Here is a 12,597-nt window from a genome sequence, read left to right as displayed (position 1 = left end):
ACAGTGGTGAACCTATAGGCCGTCAGTGTGTGACAGGTTAGTACAGTGGTGAACCTATAGGTATTCAGTGTGTGACAGGTTAGTACAGTGGTGAACCTATAGGCCTTCAGTGTGTGACAGGTTAGTACAGTGGTGAACCTATAGGCCTTCAGTGTGTGACAGGTTAGTACAGTGGTGAACCTATAGGTCTTCAGTGTGTGACAGGTTAGTACAGTGGTGAACCTATAGGCCTTCAGTGTGTGACAGGTTAGTACAGTGGTGAACCTATAGGTCTTCAGTGAGTGACAGGTTAGTACAGTGGTGGACCTATAGGCCTTCAGTGTGTGACAGGTTAGTACAGTGGTGAACCTAAAGACCTTCAGTGTGTGACAGGTTAGTACAGTGGTGAACCTATAGGACCTTCAGTGGGTGACAGGTTAGTACAGTGGTGAACCTATAGGTCTTCAGTGTGACAGGTTAGTACAGTGGTGAACCTATAGGCCGTCAGTGTGTGAAAGGTTAGTACAGTGGTGAACCTATAGGTCTTCAGTGTGTGACAGGTTAGTACAGTGGTGAACCTATAGGCCGTCAGTGTGTGACAGGTTAGTACAGTGGTGAACCTATAGGCATTCAGTGTGTGACAGGTTAGTACAGTGGTGAACCTATAGGCCTTCAGTGTGTGACAGGTTAGTACAGTGGTGAACCTATAGACATTCAGTGTGACAGGTTAGTACAGTGGTGAACCTATAGACATTCAGTGTGACAGGTTAGTACAGTGGTGAACCTATAGGTCTTCAGTATGTGACAGGTTAGTACAGTGGTGAACCTATAGGTCTTCAGTGTGTGACAGGTTAGTACAGTGGTGAACCTATGGGTCTTCAGTGTGTGACAGGTTAGTACAGTGGTAAACTTATATGACCTTCAGTGTGTGACAGGTTAGTACAGTGGTAAACTTATATGACCTTCAGTGTGTGACAGGTTAGTACAGTGTGTGAACCTATAGACCTTCAGTGTGACAGGTTAGTACAGTGGTGAACCTATAGGTCTTCAGTGTGTGACAGGTTAGTACAGTGGTGAACCTATAGGTCTTCAGTATGTGACAGGTTAGTACAGTTGTGAACCTATAGACATTCAGTGTGACAGGTTAGTACAGTGGTGAACCTATAGGTCTTCAGTATGTGACAGGTTAGTACAGAGGTGAACCTATAGGTCTTCAGTGTGTGACAGGTTAGTACAGTGGTGAACCTATAGACCTTCAGTGTGACAGGTTAGTACAGTGGTGAACCTATAGGTCTTCAGTGTGTGACAGGTTAGTACAGTGGTGAACCTATAGGTCTTCAGTGTGTGAAAGGTTAGTACAGTGGTGAACCTATAGACATTCAGTGTGACAGGTTAGTACAGTGGTGAACCTATAGGTCTTCAGTATGTGACAGGTTAGTACAGTGGTGAACCTATAGGTCTTCAGTGTGTGACAGGTTAGTACAGTGGTGAACCTAAAGACCTTCAGTGTGTGACAGGTTAGTACAGTGGTGAACCTATAGGTCTTCAGTGTGTGACAGGTTAGTACAGTGGTGAACCTATAGGCCGTCAGTGTGTGACAGGTTAGTACAGTGGTGAACCTAAAGACCTTCAGTGTGTGACAGGTTAGTACAGTGGTGAACCTATAGGTCTTCAATGTGTGACAGGTTAGTACAGTGGTGAACCTATAGGTCTTCAGTGTGTGACAGGTTAGTACAGTGGTGAACCTAAAGACCTTCAGTGTGTGACAGGTTAGTACAGTGGTGAACCTGTAGGTCTTCAGTGTGTGACAGGTTAGTACAGTGGTGAACCTATAGGTCTTCAGTGTGTGACAGGTTAGTACAGTGGTGAACCTATATGACCTTCAGTGTGTGACAGGTTAGTACAGTGGTGAACTTATAGGACCTTCAGTGTGTGACAGGTTAGTACAGTGGTGAACCTATAGGTCTTCAGTGTGTGCCAGTGGTGAACCTATATGCCTTCAGTGTGTGCCAGGTTAGTACAGTGGTGAACCTATAGGCCTTAAGTGTGTGAACCTATAGGACCTTCAGTGTGTGAACCTATAGGACCTTCAGTGTGTGAACCTATAGGACCTTCAGTGTGTGATAGGTTAGTACAGTGGTGAACCTATAGGCCTTCAGTGTGTGACAGGTTAGTACAGTGGTGAACCTATAGGTCTTCAGTGAGTGAGAGGTTAGTACAGTGGTGAACCTATAGACCTTTTGTGTGTGACAGGTTAGTACAGTGGTGAACCTATAGGTCTTCAGTGTGTGACAGGTTAGTACAGTGGTGAACCTATAGGCCTTCAGTGTGTGACAGGTTAGTACAGTGGTGAACCTATAGGCCTTCAGTGTGTGACAGGTTAGTACAGTGGTGAACCTATAGGTCTTCAGTGTGTGACAGGTTAGTATAGTGGTGAACCTATAGGCCTTCAGTGTGTGACAGGTTAGTACAGTGGTGAACCTAAAGACCTTCAGTGTATGACAGGTTAGTACAGTGGTGAACCTATAGGCCTTCAGTGTGTGACAGGTTAGTACAGTGGTGAACCTATAGGCCGTCAGTGTGTGACAGGTTAGTACAGTGGTGAACCTATAGGTCTTCAGTGTGTGACAGGTTAGTACAGTGGTGAACCTATAGGTCTTCAGTGAGTGACAGGTTAGTACAGTGGTGAACCTATAGTTCTTCAGTGTGTGACAGGTTAGTACAGTGGTGAACCTATAGATCTTCAGTGAGTGACAGGTTAGTACAGTGGTGAACCTATAGGCCTTCAGTGTGTGACAGGTTAGTACAGTGGTGAACCTAAAGACCTTCAGTGTGTGACAGGTTAGTACAGTGGTGAACCTATAGGACCTTCAGTGGGTGACAGGTTAGTACAGTGGTGAACCTATAGGTCTTCAGTGTGACAGGTTAGTACAGTGGTGAACCTATAGGCCTTCAGTGTGTGACAGGTTAGTACAGTGGTGAACCTATAGGCCTTCAGTGTGACAGGTTAGTACAGTGGTGAACCTATAGGCCTTCAGTGTGTGACAGTTTAGTACAGTGGTGAACCTATAGGTCTTCAGTGTGTGACAGGTTAGTACAGTGGTGAACCTATAGGCCGTCAGTGTGTGACAGGTTAGTACAGTGGTGAACCTATAGGCCTTCAGTGTGTGAACCTATAGGACCTTCAGTGTGTGAACCTATAGGACCTTCAGTGTGTGAACCTATAGGACCTTCAGTGTGTGAACCTATAGGACCTTCAGTGTGTGAACCTATAGGACCTTCAGTGTGTGAACCTATAGGACCTTCAGTGTGTGAACCTATAGGACCTTCAGTGTGTGAACCTATAGGACCTTCAGTGTGTGACAGGTTAGTACAGTGGTGAACCTATAGGTCTTCAGTGAATGAGAGGTTAGTACAGTGGTGAACCTATAGACCTTCTGTGTGTGACAGGTTAGTACAGTGGTGAACCTATAGGTCTTCAGTGTGTGACAGGTTAGTACAGTGGTGAACCTATAGGACCTTCAGTGTGTGACAGGTTAGTACAGTGGTGAACCTATAGGACCTTCAGTGTGTGACAGGTTAGTACAGTGTGTGAACCTATAGGCCTTCAGTGTGTGACAGGTTAGTACAGTGGTGAACCTATAGGTCTTCAGTGTGTGACAGGTTAGTACAGTGGTGAACCTATAGGCCTTCAGTGTGTGACAGGTTAGTACAGTGGTGAACCTAAAGACCTTCAGTGTGTGACAGGTTAGTACAGTGGTGAACCTATAGGCCTTCAGTGTGTGACAGGTTAGTACAGTGGTGAACCTATAGGCCATCAGTGTGTGACAGGTTAGTACAGTGGTGAACCTATAGGTCTTCAGTGTGTGACAGGTTAGTACAGTGGTGAACCTATAGGTCTTCAGTGTGTGACAGGTTAGTACAGTGGTGAACCTAAAGACCTTCAGTGTGTGACAGGTTAGTACAGTGGTGAACTTATAGGTCTTCAGTGTGTGACAGGTTAGTACAGTGGTGAACCTATAGGACCTTCAGTGAGTGACAGGTTAGTACAGTGGTGAACCTATAGGACCTTCAGTGTGTGACAGGTTAGTACAGTGGTGAAACTATAGACCTTCAGTGAGTGACAGGTTAGTACAGTGGAGAACCTATAGGACCTTCAGTGAGTAACAGGTTAGTACAGTGGTGAACCTATAGGTCTTCAGTGTGTGACAGGTTAGTACAGTGGTGAACCTATAGGCCGTCAGTGTGTGACAGGTTAGTACAGTGGTGAACCTATAGGTCTTCAGTGTGTGACAGGTTAGTACAGTGGTGAAACTATAGGTCTTCAGTGTGTGACAGGTTAGTACAGTGGTGAACCTATAGGTCTTCAGTGTGTGACAGGTTAGTACAGTGGTGAACCTATAGGCCTTCAGTGTGTGAACCTATAGGACCTTCAGTGTGTGAACCTATAGGACCTTCAGTGTGTGAACCTATAGGACCTTCAGTGTGTGAACCTATAGGACCTTCAGTGTGTGAACCTATAGGACCTTCAGTGTGTGAACCTATAGGACCTTCAGTGTGTGACAGGTTAGTACAGTGGTGAACCTATAGGCCTTCAGTGTGTGACAGGTTAGTACAGTGGTGAACCTATAGGTCTTCAGTGAATGAGAGGTTAGTACAGTGGTGAACCTATAGACCTTCTGTGTGTGACAGGTTAGTACAGTGGTGAACCTATAGGTCTTCAGTGTGTGACAGGTTAGTACAGTGGTGAACCTATAGGCCTTCAGTGTGTGACAGGTTAGTACAGTGGTGAACCTATAGGTCTTCAGTGTGTGACAGGTTAGTACAGTGGTGAACCTATAGGCCTTCAGTGTGTGACAGGTTAGTACAGTGGTGAACCTATAGGCCATCAGTGTGTGACAGGTTAGTACAGTGGTGAACCTATAGGTCTTCAGTGTGTGACAGGTTAGTACAGTGGTGAACCTATAGGTCTTCAGTGAGTGACAGGTTAGTACAGTGGTGAACCTATATGCCTTCAGTGTGTGACAGGTTAGTACAGTGGTGAACCTAAAGACCTTCAGTGTGTGACAGGTTAGTACAGTGGTGAACCTATAGGTCTTCAGTGTGTGACAGGTTAGTACAGTGGTGAACCTATAGGACCTTCAGTGAGTGACAGGTTAGTACAGTGGTGAACCTATAGGACCTTCAGTGTGTGACAGGTTAGTACAGTGGTGAAACTATAGACCTTCAGTGAGTGACAGGTTAGTACAGTGGAGAACCTATAGGACCTTCAGTGAGTAACAGGTTAGTACAGTGGTGAACCTATAGACCTTCAGTGTGTCACAGGTTAGTACAGTGGTGAACCTATAGGTCTTCAGTGTGTACCAGATTCATGACTCTGAAAGGACAGCAACCGCAATACTTGTATACTCATGTAGGAGTGCACTTTTTCTTAAATAAATCAAGGGCCAGTGGTGTAGTGGAGGCTATTTGTAGGTATAAACTGTGTACACACTTTTATTCAGTGGGCATTGCGTATAATCACTTCTTAATCCCTATTGATTCGTATCAAAGTAGTGTAGTGGAGGTATACTACTTACCAATTAGGTACTACAATAGAGAAGTCATACCTACACAATCAGCGGCTTACACAAACGCAAAGCACGTAAAATATGTTCACATGCCCGCAGCACACATAGCCTAGTTTCAGAGGAACATCATCCGCAGGCAGCAAGAGTGTGCAGCATGGAGCAGCTCACAGAAGAATGACATCGGTAGTCGGTAGGGTAAGAAAGACATTTCAACTTATGATATCTACCAGTAAATGCTAACTAAGACAACAATGGGTATGCAAACCAGGTACTGAAAAAGTTTAGTCTGAAGTGTTGTTTAGTAGGCTATTTGTGATGTGCAATTGTCATCATGCCCTGTTTGCATCAGGGGCGTAGACATGGATGGGCCTGGGAGGACAGAAGCCCACCCACTGGTGGGCCTGTCAGAATGATGTGGTTTAAGCATTGTTGTGGACTTAAATACGATGCTCTATAAAAAAAAGTGATTGAGAGTGAATATCTGAAAAATCTATAGGGGAATTCATTAAAAAAACAGGAAAACATGAGACTTTTCACCCAGGGTGCCTTTCCTTCGCCTGGCGGAGCCATTTGGGAACTTTTTGGCAACATTTGAGTATACCCCCTTCTCCAGGAACCACTATACCACTGCATAGGGTCAATGGAAAGACAGCATTCACACACAGCATGATGTTAAAGAATAAGCAGTCCATTCACCTGGACACAATAAGCCAGTAGGTCCCAATCATAAGAATAGAAAAACACAACCATTAATCATTTTCCAATCAAAATGTACAACGATTACTTCCCATTGCAACAAAAAAAACACATTTCATGTTTGACACACAAAGTATCCAGTCACCTAATGTTTAAAGTGGATCTGACTGAGTTTTAACTCCTTTCCAGATATGAAACAAACAGACAATCATAATGTCAGTTAAAAATATCTAATTCACTGTTTATGCTACAAAATCAACTCCATAAGAGGTTTTAAAAATAGGTTATATTAGACTCAACGTTCCACGACGTACACTAAGGCATTGTTGGCAGAATAGATGGATGCAGTTCAATGCATTAATATAATTCCCCAATACATTTCTTGGTAGTTCCAAAACATATTTGCTATCAGGTTGTAAATCCCAGCTGGCCTGGTACATTGTTTGCTGCCTCCATTTGGGATTCATTGTTTCAGTTTCAACGACTCAATATTCTGGACAAAAATTGACGAATGTAACTAGGGCTGGGAATGTCAATACAATCAAACAAGCAAGGGCAATGATCACAAGTCAGTCATGGCTAATTGGCTAGCGTACCTATACACAGCTACCAATAACTTTATCGACAGTTATCCAGTTAGCATATTTCTTGAGTTCGCAAATTCACTCTGGCTATCTACTCCGATTTCAGAGCACTCTCATATGAGTGTGCCAGAGTGCAGAACAACTGATGAATTTAGGAACACGCAACACCTGCTGAATACGACTGGTGTCAGTAAACGTAGACAAAAAAAGGTATAGTAAAAAATGCTCCAGATAACATGTAAACAGCCTAACCAGTTCTGATATGGTGAGTAAAAATGGTCAGAGTGAGGGTTCTCTCATTTGTGTCTGGAAGTTAAACAGCCTAACCAGCTCTGATATGGTGAGTAAAAATAGTCAGAGTGAGGGTTCTCTCATTTGTGTCTGGAAGTTAAACAGCCTAACCAGCTCTGATATGGTGAGTAAAAATAGTCAGAGTGAGGGTTCTCTCATTTGTGTCTGGAAGTTAAACAGCCTAACCAGCTCTGCTATGGTGAGTAAAATGGTCAGAGTGAGGGTTCTCTCATTTGTGTCTGGAAGTTAAACAGCCTAACCAGCACTGCTATGGTGAGTAAAATGGTCAGAGTGAGGGTTCTCTCATTTGTGTCTGGAACTTAACCAGCCTAACCAGCTCTGCTATGGTGAGTAAAATGGTCACAGTGAGGGTTCTCTCATGTGTTTCTGGAAGTAGCTAGCTAGCAAGCTAGCCAACTTTAGCCAGTGAGCTTGGGTCCTTGGTTGGGACGAGCATGCATTGGCAGACAAGCTGCAGAAGGACGAGGAGGCTACATTTCCCCATGGTTTATTATTGCAATTTTGACGGTCAAATAGATGAAAAAGTTTGAGAGGGTTTATCTAATGTTCCTTCATTAGATTTGAGCTCATCTTGCTCTGGCTAGAATTAGTTGTTGATCTTGTTGTTCATGATGTGCATAACTGAGGGAGAGAGAGACTACCTTTTCATGGTTGTTTGACCAAATGTAAGAGGACCCCCGAGGTGTTTACATATTTGCAGAAATCTATTCCGGTGTATTTTGTTAGTTTTGGCGAATGAGATCTAAAGTTGTGCTGTTGCAACTGCCTGTAAACACACAGTTCAGTTCAAAGTGAATGATGGCAGGTCCTACTTCCTGTTCACACACAGTCCAGTTCAAAGTGAATGATGGCAGGCCCTACTGCCTGTAAACACACAGTCCAGTTCAAAGTGAATGATGGCAGGGCCGTGTGACAAATGGCTTGTTTGCATAAAGGCCTACTGTAGCTCTGACTGGCTATAGCGCATGGGTCTGTGTCGACCGGTCCTGGACAAGACAGCTGTTTTTATTTACTGCAGTGTCTATTATTGTCCAAACACAAGGCTGCTTTCCCACTCTATTTTGCTAACAAATTTTCACAAATGCCTTAGTATATGTAATTCCCAAACATTCTAATAATTTATGAAAATGTGAAAATGACCATATCTCAGTAGTTACTTGACAACCCCCATGGGGGGTGTATATGAACAGATTTGAATAAGATTTCATGTTGCTGAAATGCTGTCAGTTCCACTTTAAATGCAACAAATTTTCACACATAACTTATTTTCAAAGAGATGGCTGACACCTGCTGCAGCCACTGCAAACTAACCAACAACAAGTGGCAGGGTGAGGGTTGGGGCTTAGGGGATAAGTGGCAGGGTGAGGGTTGGGGCTTAGGGGATAAGTGGCAGGGTGAGGGTTGGGGCTTAGGGGATAAGTGGCAGGGTGAGGGTTGGGGCTTAGGGGATAAGTGGCAGGGTGAGGGTTGGGGCTTAGGGGATAAGTGGCAGGGTGTGGGTTGGGGCTTAGGGGATAAGTGGCAGGGTGAGGGTTGGGGCTTAGGGGATAAGTGGCAGAGTGAGGGTTGGGGCTTAGGGGATAAGTGGCAGGGTGAGGGTTGGGGCTTAGGGGATAAGTGGCAGGGTGAGGGTTGGGGCTTAGGGGATAAGTGGCAGGGTGAGGGTTGGGGCTTAGGGGATAAGTGGCCGGGTGAGGGTTGGGGCTTAGGGGATAAGTGGCAGGGTGAGGGTTGGGGCTTAGGGGATAAGTGGCAGGGTGAGGGTTGGGGCTTAGGGGATAAGTGGCAGGGTGAGGGTTGGGGCTTAGGGGATAAGTGGCAGGGTGAGGGGTGGGGCTTAGGGGATAAGTGGCAGGGTGAGGGTTGGGGCTTAGGGGATAAGTGGCAGGGTGAGGGTTGGGGCTTAGGGGATAAGTGGCAGGGTGAGGGTTGGGGCTTAGGGGATAAGTGGCAGGGTGAGGGTGGGGCTTAGGGGATAAGTGGCAGGGTGAGGGTGGGGGCTTAGGGGATAAGTGGCAGGGTGAGGGTTGGGGCTTAGGGGATAAGTGGCAGGGTGAGGGTTGGGGCTTAGGGGATAAGTGGCAGGGTGAGGGTGGGGGCTTAGGGGATAAGTGGCAGGGTGAGGGTGGGGGCTTTGGGGATAAGTGGCAGGGTGAGGGTTGGGGCTTAGGGGATAAGTGGCAGGGTGAGGGTTGGGGCTTAGGGGATAAGTGGCAGGGTGAGGGTGGGGGCTTTGGGGATAAGTGGCAGGGTGAGGGTGGGGGCTTAGGGGATAAGTGGCAGGGTGAGGGTTGGGGCTTAGGGGATAAGTGGCAGGGTGAGGGTTGGGGCTTAGGGGATAAGTGGCAGGGTGAGGGTTGGGGCTTAGGGGATAAGTGGCAGGGTGAGGGTTGGGGCTTAGGGGATAAGTGGCAGGGTGAGGGTTGGGGCTTAGGGGATAAGTGGCAGGGTGAGGGTGGGGCTTAGGGGATAAGTGGCAGGGTGAGGGTTGGGGCTTAGGGGATAAGTGGCAGGGTGAGGGTTGGGGCTTAGGGGATAAGTGGCAGGGTGAGGGTTGGGGCGTTGGGGATAAGTGGCAGGGTGAGGGTTGGGGCTTAGGGGATAAGTGGCAGGGTGAGGGTGGGGGCTTAGGGGATAAGTGGCAGGGTGAGGGTTGGGGCTTTGGGGATAAGTGGCAGGGTGAGGGTGGGGGCTTAGGGGATAAGTGGCAGGGTGAGGGTGGGGCTTAGGGGATAAGTGGCAGGGTGAGGGTTGGGGCTTAGGGGATAAGTGGCAGGGTGAGGGTGGGGGCTTAGGGGATAAGTGGCAGGGTGAGGGTTGGGGCTTAGGGGATAAGTGGCAGGGTGAGGGTTGGGGCTTAGGGGATAAGTGGCAGGCTGAGGGTGGGGGCTTAGGGGATAAGTGGCAGGGTGAGGGTTGGGGCTTAGGGGATAAGTGGCAGGGTGAGGGTTGGGGCTTAGGGGATAAGTGGCAGGGTGAGGGTTGGGGCTTAGGGGATAAGTGGCAGGGTGAGGGTGGGGGCTTAGGGGATAAGTGGCAGGGTGAGGGTTGGGGCTTAGGGGATAAGTGGCAGGGTGAGGGTTGGGGCTTAGGGGATAAGTGGCAGGGTGAGGGTGGGGCTTAGGGGATAAGTGGCAGGGTGAGGGTTGGGGCTTAGGGGATAAGTGGCAGGGTGAGGGTTGGGGCTTAGGGGATAAGTGGCAGGGTGAGGGTTGGGGCTTAGGGGATAAGTGGCAGGGTGAGGGTTGGGGCTTAGGGGATAAGTGGCAGGGTGAGGGTGGGGCCTTAGGGGATAAGTGGCAGGGTGAGGGTTGGGGCTTAGGGGAGAAGTGGCAGGGTGAGGGTTGGGGCTTAGGGGATACGTGGCAGGGTGAGGGTGGGGGCTTAGGGGATAAGTGGCAGGGTGAGGGTGGGGGCTTAGGGGATAAGTGACAGGGTGAGGGTTGGGGCTTAGGGGATAAGTGGCAGGGTGAGGGTTGGGGCTTAGGGGATAAGTGGCAGGGTGAGGGTTGGGGCTTAGGGGATAAGTGGCAGGGTGAGGGTTGGGGCTTAGGGGATAAGTGGCAGGGTGAGGGTTGGGGCTTAGGGGATAAGTGGCAGGGTGAGGGTTGGGGCTTAGGGGATAAGTGGCATTGTGAGGGTTGGGGCTTAGGGGATAAGTGGCAGGGTGAGGGTGGGGGCTTAGGGGATAAGTGGCAGGGTGTGGGTTGGGGCTTTGGGGATAAGTGGCAGGGTGAGGGTGGGGGCTTTGGGGATAAGTGGCAGGGTGAGGGTGGGGGCTTTGGGGATAAGTGGCAGGGTGTGGGTTGGGGCTTAGGGGATAAGTGGCAGGGTGAGGGTTGGGGCATAGGGGATAAGTGGCAGGGTGAGGGTTGGGGCTTAGGGTATAAGTGGCAGGGTGAGGGTTGGGGCTTAGGGGATAAGTGGTAGGGTGAGGGTTGGGGCTTAGGGGATAAGTGGCAGGGTGAGGGTTGGGGCTTAGGGGATAAGTGGCAGGGTGAGGGTTGGGGCTTAGGGGATAAGTGGCAGGGTGAGGGTTGGGGCTTAGGGGATAAGTGGCAGGGTGAGGGTTGGGGCATAGGGGATAAGTGGCAGGGTGAGGGTTGGGGCTTAGGGGATAAGTGGCAGGGTGAGGGTTGGGGCATAGGGGATAAGTGGCAGGGTGAGGGTTGGGGCTTAGGGGATAAGTGGCAGGGTGAGGGTTGGGGCTTAGGGGATAAGTGGTAGGGTGAGGGTTGGGGCTTAGGGGATAAGTGGCAGGGTGAGGGTTGGGGCTTAGGGGATAAGTGGCAGGGTGAGGGTTGGGGCTTAGGGGATAAGTGGCCGGGTGAGGGTTGGGGCTTAGGGGATAAGTGGCAGGGTGAGGGTTGGGGCTTAGGGGATAAGTGGCAGGGTGAGGGTTGGGGCTTAGGGGATAAGTGGCCGGGTGAGGGTTGGGGCTTAGGGGAAAAGTGTCAGGGTGAGGGTTGGGGCTTAGGGGATAAGTGGCAGGGTGAGGGTTGGGGCTTAGGGGATAAGTGGCAGGGGCGGGTGGGTGCATAGGGGATAAGTGGTGGGGGCGGGTGGGGGCATAGGGGATAAGTAGTGGGGGGCGGTGGGTGCATAGGGATAAGTGGTGGGGGCGGGTGGGGGCATAGGGGATAAGTGGTGGGGGGCGGATGGGGGCATAGGGGATAAGTGGTGGGGGCGGAGGGTGGGGGCTTAGGGGATAACTGGTGGGGGGTGGGGGCTTAGGGGATAACTGGTGGGGGGTGGGTGGGGGCTTAGGGGATAACTGGTGGGGGTGGGTGGGGGCTTAGGGGATAAGTGGTGGGGGCGGGTGGGGGCTTAGGGGATAAGTGGTGGGGGGCGGGTGGGGGCTTAGGGGATAAGTGGTGGGGGCGGGTGGGTGCATAGGGGATAAGTGGCGGGGGGTGGGTTGGGGCTTAGGGGATAAGTGGTGGAGACAGACAACCAATAAGTGGTGGAGACCATCCCACCCCCCAGGGTGTGATCAATCTGATCATTTCCCTGTATGCATTTATTTTTTCTTTTCTTTTGAGTGGCAGCCTACAGGTACGTGCGGTATAAACTGTGTAAATTGAATATTGTACCTGCAACCCCCCCCAACAAAAAAATGTCAAAGCAAATAAGCTACAGTACCAAACACACACTCTTCCCATCCTCCCACTATCATCTCTAGATCTTTATTATATACACATAGAGTGCTACTGTGTATTCCTCCGTCTTTGATGTCCGCATCCCCTGAATAAGTAGCTTGGCTCATTCATACAGATGAGCTGGTTTATCATAAATCTTTGACTTGTACAGCTGCAGCGCCAGAGCCGGGCTCCAGATGGAGGGATGCTGCTCACACTCCCGTTCACACTCCGTTACACCCTGACACTACACGGGCACAGTGCTGGCCCAGGGCTGAGAGGAGGAGTGGAGATGAGAGGAGCCAATATGAGTGCAAG

General features: G+C 49.1%; 1 protein-coding gene across 1 annotated transcript in view; it reads right to left on the bottom strand.

Moving 5' to 3' along the window:
- dnah9 (dynein, axonemal, heavy chain 9) overlaps positions 1-12,597 on the bottom strand; it is a 145,400-nt gene that overhangs the window by 12,202 nt on the left and 120,601 nt on the right. The window lies entirely within an intron of this gene.

The sequence above is a fragment of the Oncorhynchus masou genome, chromosome 31 (genome assembly GCF_036934945.1).
Source record: "Oncorhynchus masou masou isolate Uvic2021 chromosome 31, UVic_Omas_1.1, whole genome shotgun sequence".
In the NCBI taxonomy this organism is placed as follows: Eukaryota; Metazoa; Chordata; class Actinopteri; order Salmoniformes; family Salmonidae; genus Oncorhynchus; species Oncorhynchus masou.
Note: the sequence above shows the minus strand (reverse complement) of the source record. Positions and strands in the feature narration are given on the sequence as shown.